This window comes from Balaenoptera acutorostrata, chromosome 3 (assembly GCF_949987535.1).
Source record: "Balaenoptera acutorostrata chromosome 3, mBalAcu1.1, whole genome shotgun sequence".
Taxonomy (NCBI): Eukaryota; Metazoa; Chordata; class Mammalia; order Artiodactyla; family Balaenopteridae; genus Balaenoptera; species Balaenoptera acutorostrata.
Genome location: NC_080066.1, coordinates 2,934,020 through 2,946,226, shown reverse-complemented (window position 1 = coordinate 2,946,226; position 12,207 = coordinate 2,934,020). Strand labels below are relative to the sequence as shown.

The 12,207-nt window shown below is 44.1% G+C and overlaps 1 protein-coding gene and 1 pseudogene across 19 annotated transcripts in view; both read left to right on the top strand.

Moving 5' to 3' along the window:
- Positions 1-12,207, top strand: part of ZNF438 (zinc finger protein 438) — a 169,232-nt gene that overhangs the window by 8,043 nt on the left and 148,982 nt on the right. For 6 of the 19 annotated variants that reach the window (XM_057542868.1, XM_057542876.1, XM_057542864.1 and 3 more), the window contains one exon: positions 10,572-10,724. The exons of 12 other annotated variants lie outside the window; for them this stretch is intronic. The gene's annotated coding sequence lies outside the window, so the exon portion shown is untranslated. Of the gene's footprint in view, positions 1-5,958; positions 5,977-10,571; positions 10,725-12,207 lie in introns of those variants that run through there. One more of the 19 variants, XM_057542871.1, reaches the window with a different exon arrangement.
- Positions 3,984-12,207, top strand: part of LOC102998180 (probable ATP-dependent RNA helicase DDX10) — a 94,605-nt pseudogene continuing 86,381 nt past the window's right edge.

The window sequence follows — 12,207 nt, the reverse complement described above, 5'->3', positions numbered from 1 at the left end:
GGCCAGCTTTGAGGAGTGAGGGTACTGAAGGGGGGGCAGTTCCTGATTGGCTTACTTTCTCAGCTGTGTACTTAAGTGGACCTATTGAGTAGAGTTTAAGGATTGATTGATTGGGGCTTATTTAAAACCGGTTCTGTGTTTACTTGTTCCCAGCTTGGGACAAGAGCCAAGGAATAATCTTTTCCTTTCTTGAAGTTGAAGAATAGGTACTTTAAATTTTCCACGTTTATGTCAAACCTTTGTTAGCTGTGGTGCTAATATAATACTTCTGATTTTGCTTTTCTTCTGAAACTTAAAAGAAAAAAAAAAAAAGAGTGCAGTGAATATCATTTGTTTCCTACCTAGTAGCCTCAGGATTCTATGATATTTGGGACCCAGGCTGTTTCAAGGATTATTTTTATATGTAGTTAAAAAGGTAATATGTGATTTATAGAAATACTTTAATGCCTTAGACATTACGGTGAAAGCTGTGTGACTTTTATGTTTACCTTTCTCTCTTGTGGGGATGTGTTGTGTCAGATGCCTGCCACAATTCGTCCTGATGGAGGCTGAATTATAGATCTAAAAGCTTGCTGTGTTTGCTGTTGTTAGAGGTACCTCCAGAAGTGATCACCTTTTGAAAGCAAACTAGCAATTATCCTTACCAACATTTTAGAAGGGTTCACGATTATATTGCATGTCTTTTATATAAAGGAGGCTGAGTCACGTTAGTATCTGTAAATCGTTTTACCACAACTATTATATCAGAGTACCATTCATATAAAGTATTTTGGTTTAATATTTATTTTGAAATATTTTTATGCTTCGGAATGAAATAAAGAGCTATTTATGACTATTTCTCGGAACTGTGCCAAAATGTTGGTCTTTTTCTAAATTGATCTCTCACAGTAAGAGTTTAGTTTTAAAAATGTTTTCCTCGGGCTTCCCTGGTGGCGCAGTGGTTGGGAGTCTGCCTGCTAATGCAGGGGATGCGGGTTCGAGCCCTGGTCTGGGAAGATCCCACATGCCGCAGAGCGGCTGGGCCCGTGAGCCACAATTGCTGAGCCTGCGCGTCTGGAGCTGTGCTCCGCAACAGGAGGGGCCGCGATGGTGAGAGGCCCGCGCACCGTGATGAGGAGTGGCCCCCGCTTGCCACAACTAGAGAAGGCCCTAGCACAGAAACGAAGACCCAACATAGCAATCAATCAATCAATCAATTAATCAATAAAAAAATAAATCTTTAAAAAAAAAAAAAAAAAAAAAAAAAGATCCCACATACCGCAACTGAGACCCGGCGCAGCCAAATAAATATATTTAAAAAAAAAAAAAAAAAAAAAAAAAAAAAAAAGTTTTCCTCTGGAGATGTTAAAATCAACTCAGAGGGCATTATTTATCCTAGAAGTTCAAGAAGGCAAAATGAGTTGTTGGTGTACTTTGTGTTTTGTATCGAAATTTTATTTAAAATAGCATACATGCTGTATTTACACGAAATAAGCTCATAATATTTAAAAAAGAATGGGTGCTGTATACGTTGTTTTTATAGGCTTCTCCTATTCCCTTCCTTTTTTAAAAAAAATAAATTTATTTTTTTAATTTATTTATTGTTTGGCTGCGTTGGGTCTTCGTTGCTGTGCGTGGGCTTTCTCTAGTTGTGGCGAGCGGAGCGGGGGCTGCCCTTTGTTGCGGTGCGTGGGCTCTAGGCACGCGGGCTCAGTAGTTGTGGCGCGCGGGCTTCGTTGCTCCACGGCATGTGGGATCTTCCTGGACCAGCGCTTGAACCCGTGTCCCCTGAGTTGGCAGGAGGATTCTTAACCACTGCGCCACCAGGGAAGTCCCCCTATTCCCTTCCTTAACCTACAGCTTTTGTGTCTTACCTCTGCCTTCCAGATGGATATCATCCAGTGCTAAAGCTATAGCTGTGATTTAGATAAAGCATTTTTACATGAAAGCTCTTTGAAAACGTGAAGCCTGATTCTTGTTTTTCTTTACAGTCCAAGTTTCTGACCTGCTATGAGAGTTAACCTTAAGAGGTTAATCTTCATCTAGTAGCAAAATTAATGTTATGATGTTCCTTATGAAAGAGCTGTTGATTACGAAATGATACTCAAGCATATTCAATCCTCAACATTTCATTTTTACAAATTTATTCTAAATAGGTACTTAAGTTTTCTAGGAAAAAGTCTATGATGCCTGACCATGGTTACTGGGATTATTCCTTTACTACCTACTGTATGAAATTATGATTTGAAGTGTGGTTTTTCTCTGTGCACATGCAGTGAATAGTCGGGCTTTTATTGCCTAGTGGTATGATGAAAAAAGAATTTTAGGCTAGGTGATCTTTTGTAATAAAATGGAAAAAAACAGGGTTATATGCACTTCGATAAAAGCCTTGTTTTCTGGACTTTGCTAATATAATGGATATACAATGGCATCACGTAGGTTTAATTTGCTTTTCTTTGATTACTAGTGAGGCTCAGCTTCTCTTCATTCACTTGTTAGCCACATGGATTTCACCTACGCTTGCCAGATTTAGAAAGTAAAAGTACAGGACACTATAAAATTTGAATTTCAAATAAACAACAAATAATTTTTTAGTATAAGTGTATACTATGTAGTAGTTGGGCCATGCTTATACTGAATTTTTTTCATTATTTGTTTTTAATTCAGACTTAATGGGGCATCCTGTATTTTATCTGACCACTTTGATTTTATTTTCGGTGAATTGTCTGCTTGTCTCTTATCCAATTTTCAGTTGCACTTCCTGTCTTTTTATTGTTATTTTTCAAGAGTTCTTGGCATACAGTGGATATGAAATCCCTTGGTTTTTTTTTAGATGTTGCGAATACATACTCCCAGTCTTTTGCCTGTCTGTTAACTTTGTCTAGAACGTCCTTTGTTGAATAACAAGTCCTTAATTTTGAGGGACTTGTTATTACTTGTTAAATTCCATCAAAATTTCCCCATGGCCAGGTAAAGCTGCACTTAAAAATACAAAGTCTCAGCTCCCTACAACAACAAAGGTTTATTTCTTACTCATGACATGTCCGTGGCTCTGTTCCACATCGTCTGTTCCCCTAAGCCAAAGGAATAGGCTTTTTGGAGAAGCCTATTTCCTTCTGCCTATTCTGTGGCAGAAGGAAAAGGATGTGGCAGAATCAGGTGCTTGGACGTGGCATGTGTTACTTTTGTTCATATTTTATTGGCCAAAGCAAATTAAATGGTTGAGCCTGAAATCAGTCAGAGGGGAAGAACCGACTCAAGTCACGTGGCCTGCCCTGACATCACTGGGGTGTGGTGGTTTAATCCTCCTGTCATGAGTCAGATGACCTCAAGGTAGCTCACCTTGAATTGAGGGAAAGATGGATCTGCCACAGAAGCCAGCAAGTGAAGGAGGAGAAAAGACACGCTTGGTATCTATGACGGGACTGTCTTTAGTTGTGGTTGCTTTCATGTGGTACTGACTGAAGGCAAACAGACCTGTTGAATGTTTGAGAGGATTACATTGGCAAAGATGCCACAAGTTTGGCTTGTAAAAGCCTGTGGTGCGTTTGACATTGACACCTAAAGCAACCCTTGACCCCCAAATTGGCACCGGCTCTTTGCCACGTCTTTGGAGCGCATAGTTTTCCACATCCACTTCACATATGGCTAGAAAGGACGATGGGAATAAAAAAAAAAAAAAAAAAAAGAATTTTCCAGAGGCAAAGCCAGGCTCCAGCAGACAAACTGACAAAGGAGATCCCTCCTCTTCCCCCCAGAGAACAGGACTCAGTTTAACCAAGGATCTGGCTTCCCTGGTGGAGGGGGGATTCTTCTCCTTTCTTGTCCAGCCGTATCTCGTCGTTGGTAAGAATGTGTACTTGCCATTCTTTCCTTTTCAGAATGGGAGACTTCACTGCATTCGTCTTATTTTCGTTCCGTTGTATTTTGGGTGCTGTGGTGGTGGTGGAGAGCGAAAGGTTCCTGGTCTGTTAGTTCGTAGGTCACTGGGCTGGGGTGGAGCCATGTCGGCATCTGTTGCAGAGATTGTGCGTTGCCCGGAGATCGTAGACTCTGAGTGGAGTCCAGTGATTGGATGGGTATCCCTTCAGGAAGGAGAAGACTCTTCCAGAGTCGGGAGAAGGATACCCTCTCACCTCTGATATTTAGCTCGGCCTACAGAGAAATTGTGTTTCTTAGGCCCCTTGTAGGCAGATGAGGCCACGTGTCTAAGTTTTGGCCGGTGGGTGGGAGTGGAAATGATGTGTGTAACTTCTAAACCACATTGGTATTCAAATCTGCTGTTAGTCCTCTTCTTTTCCCCCACCCACAAGAGCAAGGTGTCGTGAGCCAGCTTCTGTCCTGCAGACCAGGGCAGTGTCCACAGGGGGTGGTGGGACAAGACAGAAGGAACCTCGGTCCCTGGACCTTCCCGGGACCACCTGTCTGCCCCTGAACTGTTACATGGGAGAGAAGCAAACTCCTCTTCATTTGAGCCACTATATTCTTGGTTTTGTCACAGCAGATTGGCCTATATCCTAGTTAATACAGATGGCAATGAGGTTAGCAGGAAACAAACAGGGAAAGTTAGATTTGAAATGGTTCTTAGTGATTTTTTTGTTCAGTTGAAGTTTTTCATTTATATAGTCCTTCTATGGAAATTTATTTTTCAAACTGCTTAGCCAAGAGTTTAGAAATAAGCTCTTTTACTGGAACCTCACTCTGACGATGGTTATGATATATTCCTTTTTATTTCATATGTGTATGTTTTACATGTTGATATAAAATTTTGTAGCCTGATATTTTCATGTGATACCCGTTTTCTCTGTTGCTTTAGAGTTCTTGTACTTGTACAGTTATTGTTGCATAGCATTCAGCTTTACCATGCTTTAATTAAAGTGCAGTTATTGTTGGCTGCTATGGACTGAATTGTGTCCCCCCAGATTCACGTCAAAGCCTTAACCCGCCTTGTCACTGTGCTGGAGATCGGGCTTTTAAGGAGGCGATTAAGGTTAAATGCGATTGTTGCGGGTGGATCCCGATCCTACAGAACTGGTGTCCCCATGAGAAGGGGAAGAGACACCAGAGAGCTTTCTCTGCCACACGAGAACGCGGTGAGAAGCAGGCCTTCTGGATCCCAGGAAGAGCGCTCTCACCAGGACCCAACCGTGCTGGGCTGCCAGCCTCCAGAACGGTGAGGAAGTGAAGTTACGCTCTTGAGGCCACCGAGTCATGGTACTTGGTTACAGCAGCCCAAGCCGACTAAGCCCAAGCCCGGGCTTGTAACTGCTACACCACACAGAGAGGCTTTTCTCAGATCACACGGTAGATAGCAAAGCGGACTGCCAAGAAGGGTCCAAAAAAGTCAAGCACCAAGAAAGAATAATGTCACTGAAGCCAGGAGACAAGCACTCTAATAATGTCACTGAAGCCAGGAGACAAGACAAGATGTCGATGTTAAATTGACAGGTTTAATAAATTCTTAGTGGATTTTCAGCTCAGAAGTCACATGTATTTTGGAGAGAGCAGTTTTGTGTTTGCAGGCAAAATCCAGATCTCAGGGGGTCGAGCAGTGAGTTGGGAGTGGGGAAGAGGAGCCGTAAAAATAGTGAGTTCACGCTGTCTTACAAGACACTTGGCTGCGAAGAGAAAAGGGAAAAGAGGACAAAGGCAAGAGAGAGACCTAACGTCTGGAGCAGTATATTAGTTTTGTTTGTTCATTTGTTTTGTGATGGGAGAGATTTGAGCCTCTGCGTGCAGTGGGGCAGAAGCCTGATGAGAAGGGGAAGGTGAAGATGGGGAGGGGGCGGGTGGACCAGTGACAGGGTAGATCCCTGAGGAGGTGGGCTGGCTCGCGTGCCTTCCAGAGCTCTGGCTGGGGTTAGCTTCGGGCAGGAAGAAGGACATCCGCCCTCCACGCTGCCAGGAAGGAGGCGAGAGCGGGCGTGTGGTCGGTGATCGGAGGGACGGAGGAAACTGAGGGAGTCTGACCTCATGACCTCTCTTGTTCCTGTGGAGGTGATGTCACTTACTGAGTGGAGGGGAGGGGAGGAAGCGTGAAGAAAGTGATGGAAGCCTGGAATTGTTTCTGTCGGCTGTGAGAGAGGGACTGGATCGAGAGACCTAAAAAAGATGGATGGGCTCCTGGTGGGGGACCGTGTGTTTGCAGAGTCCCCCGTCGGCACAGCTGGGGCTTTTCATAGCAGTGACCTCTGGGTGGCTGCGGTGTGCGAGTGAAGAAGTCGATCCTCAGGCTGGTTGAGGGGAAGGACAGGCCAGCGAGAAAGCTGAGCGTTCAGGCAGAGGTGTGACTGCAGACCTGGGCGGTCAGGTCCTAGGGCACAGCGGACGGGAGGTAAAGCTGGGCGCCGGGCTGAGGGGCCAGGTACGAAGAGAGAGGGGGTTGGGGGAAAGCTGGAGGCTAAAGCGCTTCAGATCACCGGGACTTGCTCATTCACTCATTCCATAAACGGCGAGCATCTGTCTTCCAGGCACTGTTCTCAGTGGTCTGGCTCCCAAGACCAAAACAGTGAGCAAAACAAAGTCCCCGCCCTGGTAGAGCTTCCTCCTAGGGGGAGGCAGACGGCAAACAGGGATAATTTCAGACAGTGAGAAAATGTTAAAGAGAGAAATGAAGAAGGGTCAAGGGTCAGAGAGTGGTAGCGTGAACAGGAAGAGGCGACCTCGGAGCAGACTCGAGCGTCATCGGGACACAGCAGCGCACGTGGGTCTGGACGCAGCCCGGGCAGAGCCCTGGCCAGGGCGCGGCGCACGAGTGAGAGGAGAGAGGCGTGGTGTGTCCAGGCTGCCCTGAGGAATTAGGGTTTGGGTCAGGTGTCGTGGGAAAGACACCCACCAATCAGAGGATCGCCGGTTCACTTTCTGATGGTTCACCGTTGGCTACTCTGCGGGGAGCTGATGGGCAGCGGAGGCCGGGGACCTGGGGAGCAAGGAGAAGGCGAGACTGGGGCCCGCAAGCGGCACTTTGGAGTTGAAGGTGTGAGCAGTTGAGTGCTGCTGGGTGAAGGAGCCCAGGCTGCTGCTTTAAGCAGACGCACCCACTCCACAATAGGCATTCTTTTCAGTGGATAAAGGCCTGACCCTGACCCCTGCCTTATTCCACACCCTTTCCTGTTTTTGACTCTGCTCCCCACCGGCTTCATTATTCATTCTCCCCTTTCTTCCTCACCTCGTCTTTCAGATCTGATGCACATTGTTGTCTGCCTGGCCAAGACTTCCTCTAGACTTAAGGTTTTCAGACCTTTTCGTTGCAGCCTGATTACAGTCTTCAGAAAATGTCCGTGGAGGCCCAGTACGTAAGACAGGTGAAGTGCAGTGCTCTGCCCACTTACAGCTCTTCTCTGATCCCCGCGGAGCAACCCCGAGATGCCTCCCAGGTCACAGTGTGGAAAAGGCCTGCCTTGAACCCGGAGGCTGCTGCTTGCAGCCGGCCGTGCCTGGGGTCGCCTCGGGTCACGCTCCCCCAGCTGAGCTGTGCCTTGTTAATCCTTAGGCACCTCTAGCCGAAGGGAGTGTGGGAACCTCCAGTTACAAAGTGGCGTGCTGAGGGCACTCAAAACTAGGAGGCAGGCATGTCTTCCCCAGCGTTAGCTTTACTTGCTGGCTGTTAACTTAATTTACTAAATTTGCACGGTAAAGATGGATGAGCGTTGAGTTACTGATAAGCTGTGAGTTCTATCTTTTCCTTCTCAACACATTCGTATATTGACCCTCATTAAGAATGGTAAATGTTTTTTTTTATAACGAAAGAACATAGATGTATTATAGTTTGGAATATAACATTGGTGGGAACTCTTTAAGAGAAAAAACAGCAGTCTAAGAAATTTAAAGTTTGCCTGGGCCACTTAGGGCTGGGCCTTCAGTCTTCTGAGGATTATGTGGTCCCTCTGCTTTGTACGAGGAATGCTTTGATAGACAAGGTTAGAACTGCCTTTGTAAGATAGTGGATTTTTGTTCTGTATTTTTGTTTTTATGTTTAATGGAGCTAGTATAACTTTTTTTTGCTCAGCATGGAGTAGGAACTGGCCAGGATAGAGAGGTGGGACCTTCAGGTTTTTCTGATTACAGGTAAAACTGAGAGTATTTTCCTCTTCTAGTCAAGTTTCATTTTGACAAATGTCATTAAACTAAGCACTGCTGCATTATAAAAAGGATTTATAAGAAGCAAGGGATGGCCTATTAAGGCCAATACTCAAAAACAAGGTCGTCCTAGGCCACAAAATAAGTTTGGCACTTTGGATTTTTTTGAAAAACAGGATATCGCTTACATTAAAATCTGTAGTGTTTCTTCTGAGTTGAGGGTGGATCTTTAAGCATTAAGATGAAAAATTTCTTTCTTTGGATTGTTTGCTATTAAGAAATTTTTTTAGGGCTAGGGACTTTGCATAATACTGCCAAGTTATCAGACTAATGAGGGTAAGGATTTGGTCATGTTCAGGAATGCATCCCTGAGCTAGGAGTCAAACAGTGCCTGCTACATAACACTTCATAACTATTTTTGCCAGTGAATGAAGGAACCATCTTTGATATAACTTGGAAATAACATTGTCTGGTTATAGATACAAGATAGCATCAGGGTTGAACTGGGGGAGACTTCGTGGACATTCCGCCGCAGTGTTATCAACATACATTGATAACAGTGTATATTCATAACAATGAATGAATATCAATATTCATTCATCTTTAAGTGAATAAAACCAGGAGCACAGCTGTAAACTTACTTTTGAGTCAGCCAGTTGTCAAGTCTGTTTAATGACATGCCAATTCTATCTGTAAGATGGGGGTAGCAACACAGCATCTGTTTATTTAGTGCAAGTAGCTGCACTAAGATGAGATGAGATACACAGAGTGGGAGAAAATACATAAAAATTATTTATCTGATAATGTACTTGTATCCAGAATTTATACAGAACTCTTACAACTCAGTAGTAAAAAGGACAAATGACCCAATTAAAAACTGGGCAAAGGATCTGAATAGACATTTCTCCAAAGAAGACTTACAAATGGCTAGTAAGCACATGACACGATGCTCAACAGCGTTCGTCATAGGGGTGTGCAAATCACAACCACAGAAGGCAGCACCCATAGCCACTACTTGGCTCTAATCAGAGATAGGTAATGACAAGTGTTAGTCAGGATTTGGAGAAGTTGGAACCTTTATACATTGCTGCTGGGAATGTATAAGGGGACAGCCACTTTGGAAAACAGCTTGGCAGTTCTTTAAAAGGTTAAAAACATCAAGTTACCATGGGTTACCCAGCAATTCCATTCTTAGGTATATACCCCAAAGAAATTAAAACATACATTCACACAAACACTTGTACGTGAATGTTTATCGCAGCATTATTCCTAATAGTTAAAAAGTAGACACAGCCCAGATGTCCATCAAGTGATGAATAGATAAACAAAATGTAGTATGTCCACACAATGGAATATTATTCAGCAAGAAAAAAGGAACGAAGTGCTGACATATGCTGCAACATGGATGAATCTCAAAACGTTTTAATATATTGTATGATTCCATTTATATGAAATGTCCAGAATGGGCCATTCCATAGGGACAGAAGTAGATGAGTAGGCTGGGGGCATTGGAGGCGGGGGCATGGGGAGTGACTCCTGATGGGCAGGGAGCTTCTTCTCAGGATGATGCAAACAGTCTAAAATGGCTTGCGGTGATGGTTGCACAACTCTGTGAATATACTAAAATCAATGACTAGTGTACTTTAAAAGGGTGAATTGTATAGTAGGTGAGTTATATCTCAGTAAAGCTGTTAAAAAAAGAATATATGAGGTAATATGTAGGGATATACTTTGAGCTATTTGAGAAGATCCTAGTAATATTATTGTTTGACTGTGAGGCTTTTAAATAGTAGCAGGATGACTTAGATATTTTTCCTTGCTTGCAGGCCTGTGATTTTATGCCATGACTCAACTTTATAAGGCTGTAACTCAGCAGTATAAAATACGGAAAATGTTGAAACATAAAATGAAAACTGCTTGGCTTACTATTTTTATTTAATAGGATTTTCTGAATCAGTTAATTAGCAATAAGTAGAATGTGACATTAAGGAGTTAGATTTTAGAATCATAAAATTTTAGAGCTGGAAGAAACTTTAGAAGGCATCTATTTGAGGCTCCCTCACATTGTTTTGTAAGTGAGAAAACGGAGTCCTGCAGAGGTTAAATATGATATCTTAGGTCACAGAGTTGAGTCAACTCTAGAACTGAGCCAGTGTTCTTTGGGTTGATCACTATTGGTTTTAGTGCTACTAATAGTATTAGCACTGACAGTATCAATAGCAGCTGTTTAAATGCTTCCTATGTACTTGGCATTCTGTTAGGTACTTTATGTGTGTTATCTTGGCTAATCTGCACAGCAGTCTATGGATGATTTGTTTTACCTGTGTATGAGTTTCCTGTTGCTGCTGTTACAAATTAACAAAAACTTCATGCCTTGAAATAGCACAAATTTATTATCTTACAGTTCTGGAGGTCAGAAGCCCAAAATGGGTCTTACTGAGAGCTGATAGGGCTGCATTCCTTTCTGAAAGCTTCAGTAGAGATGCGTTTTCTTGTCTGTTTGTCTTCTATAGGCTGCCCACACTTCCTTTGCTCGTGGCCTCCTTCCAATGTCAGCAGTGGCAGATTGAGTCTTTTGGATGCTATTTCTCTGGTTCTGACTCTTCTTCATCCCTCTTCTCCCGTTAAGGACGCATCTCAGTAATCCAGGATACTCTCATTTTAAGGTCAGTTGATTGGCACTTGCAATCTTAATCCCCGCTTGTCATGTAACCTACCATATTCACAGATTTCAGGGATTAGGACGTGGATATCCTTGGGGGAGGTGTCATTATTTTGCCTCCTACAATCTGTTAATTAGAGAGATTGAGGTCCAGAGACGTTAGCTAAGTTGTTCAGGGTCGCAACGTTAGTAAATGAAAGAGCTCATAGTTTAACCCAGGTCTGTTATTTAGCATATCTTTCACAGTGATGCGATCTTTTCCACAAATGCCATTTGATTCTTGTCTGGAAGAGTAAGTAGGATGGTTGGCAGTATTCAGGTGGTAAATAGCTATTTCTTCTTAAAGTAAAATCACATTTACTTTAATAATATCAAGAAATAGGCTATATTACTATGAAGCAATTAAAAGCATGGTAGAGAATTATATTTATTGATGTGGGAAAGTGTTTATGACTCCTTGAGACTTTCAGTTCATTACCCCCCGCCCCATTTCTCTCTATTCATGAGTTCCCTGTGGTCATCAGTTCCTTCCTTAGCCAGGCTTCTGCCCCAGTTCCAGTTACTCTCCTGCAGATTGCCCCCATCCCTGTGCACCCCTTTGATCTCCTGCCTGGCGAACACTCAGGACTGGGTGAGCCCAGCTACCTGCGTGTTGGGTTCACGTCAATGGTGCGTACACTCTGCAGCCTCAGAATTGCCAGTAGCCCCCCAGGTGCCTTTTATCTCACTCCCCACAGCATCCCGCCTCCGGGCTTTCAGACCTCTCGCCCCTCCCGTGTTACCTGGCGTCTCAGCAGTCCTCCACGCAGTTGACCACAGTTGCCCATTGCTTCCTTTCGGGAACCCTCTGCTCTTGGCCTTTGTCACACCACCCTTTCCTGGCTCTCCTTTTCCCATTCTGGCTGGTCCTTTTCAGTCTTCTGTGTTGGTTCCTCCACTTCTGCCTGACTTCTCAGTGAGGAGCTCCTCAAGGTTTAGTCCTCTTTTTCTCCCCTCGCCCTTTTGATTTTAAATATGACCTATTTGAGTAAGTCTCCCGTGTTCAGGTCTCTCGCCCACGCTCTCTCAGCCTCGGCACTAGTGACATTTGGGGCTGGATGACAGTTTGTTGCAGGGCTGTCTTGTGCCTTGCAGGATGTTCAGCAGCATCCCTGGCCTCTACCCACTAGATGCCAGTAGAACCCCCTCTGTCCCCGGTGTGACAACCGGAAGTGTCACCACTCATTGCCGAGTATCTCCTGGGGGGCAAAATCACCCCCAGTGGAGACCCACTTACCAAGCCTGAAGCTCCCTTCTGAGGGTCTAAGGATAACGCCTTTCGGCAGCTCCATCTGACTGTCTCGTAACAAATTTAACAGAACCAAAGTGGACTCTTGTTCTTTCTCCCGATTTACTGCCCTCCAGCTTTCCTCATTTCAGATCATGCGTGACCTTGCAGGGCACTGGAGGTACTTCGGCTTTTATTCTGAGTGAACTAGGGAGCTGTC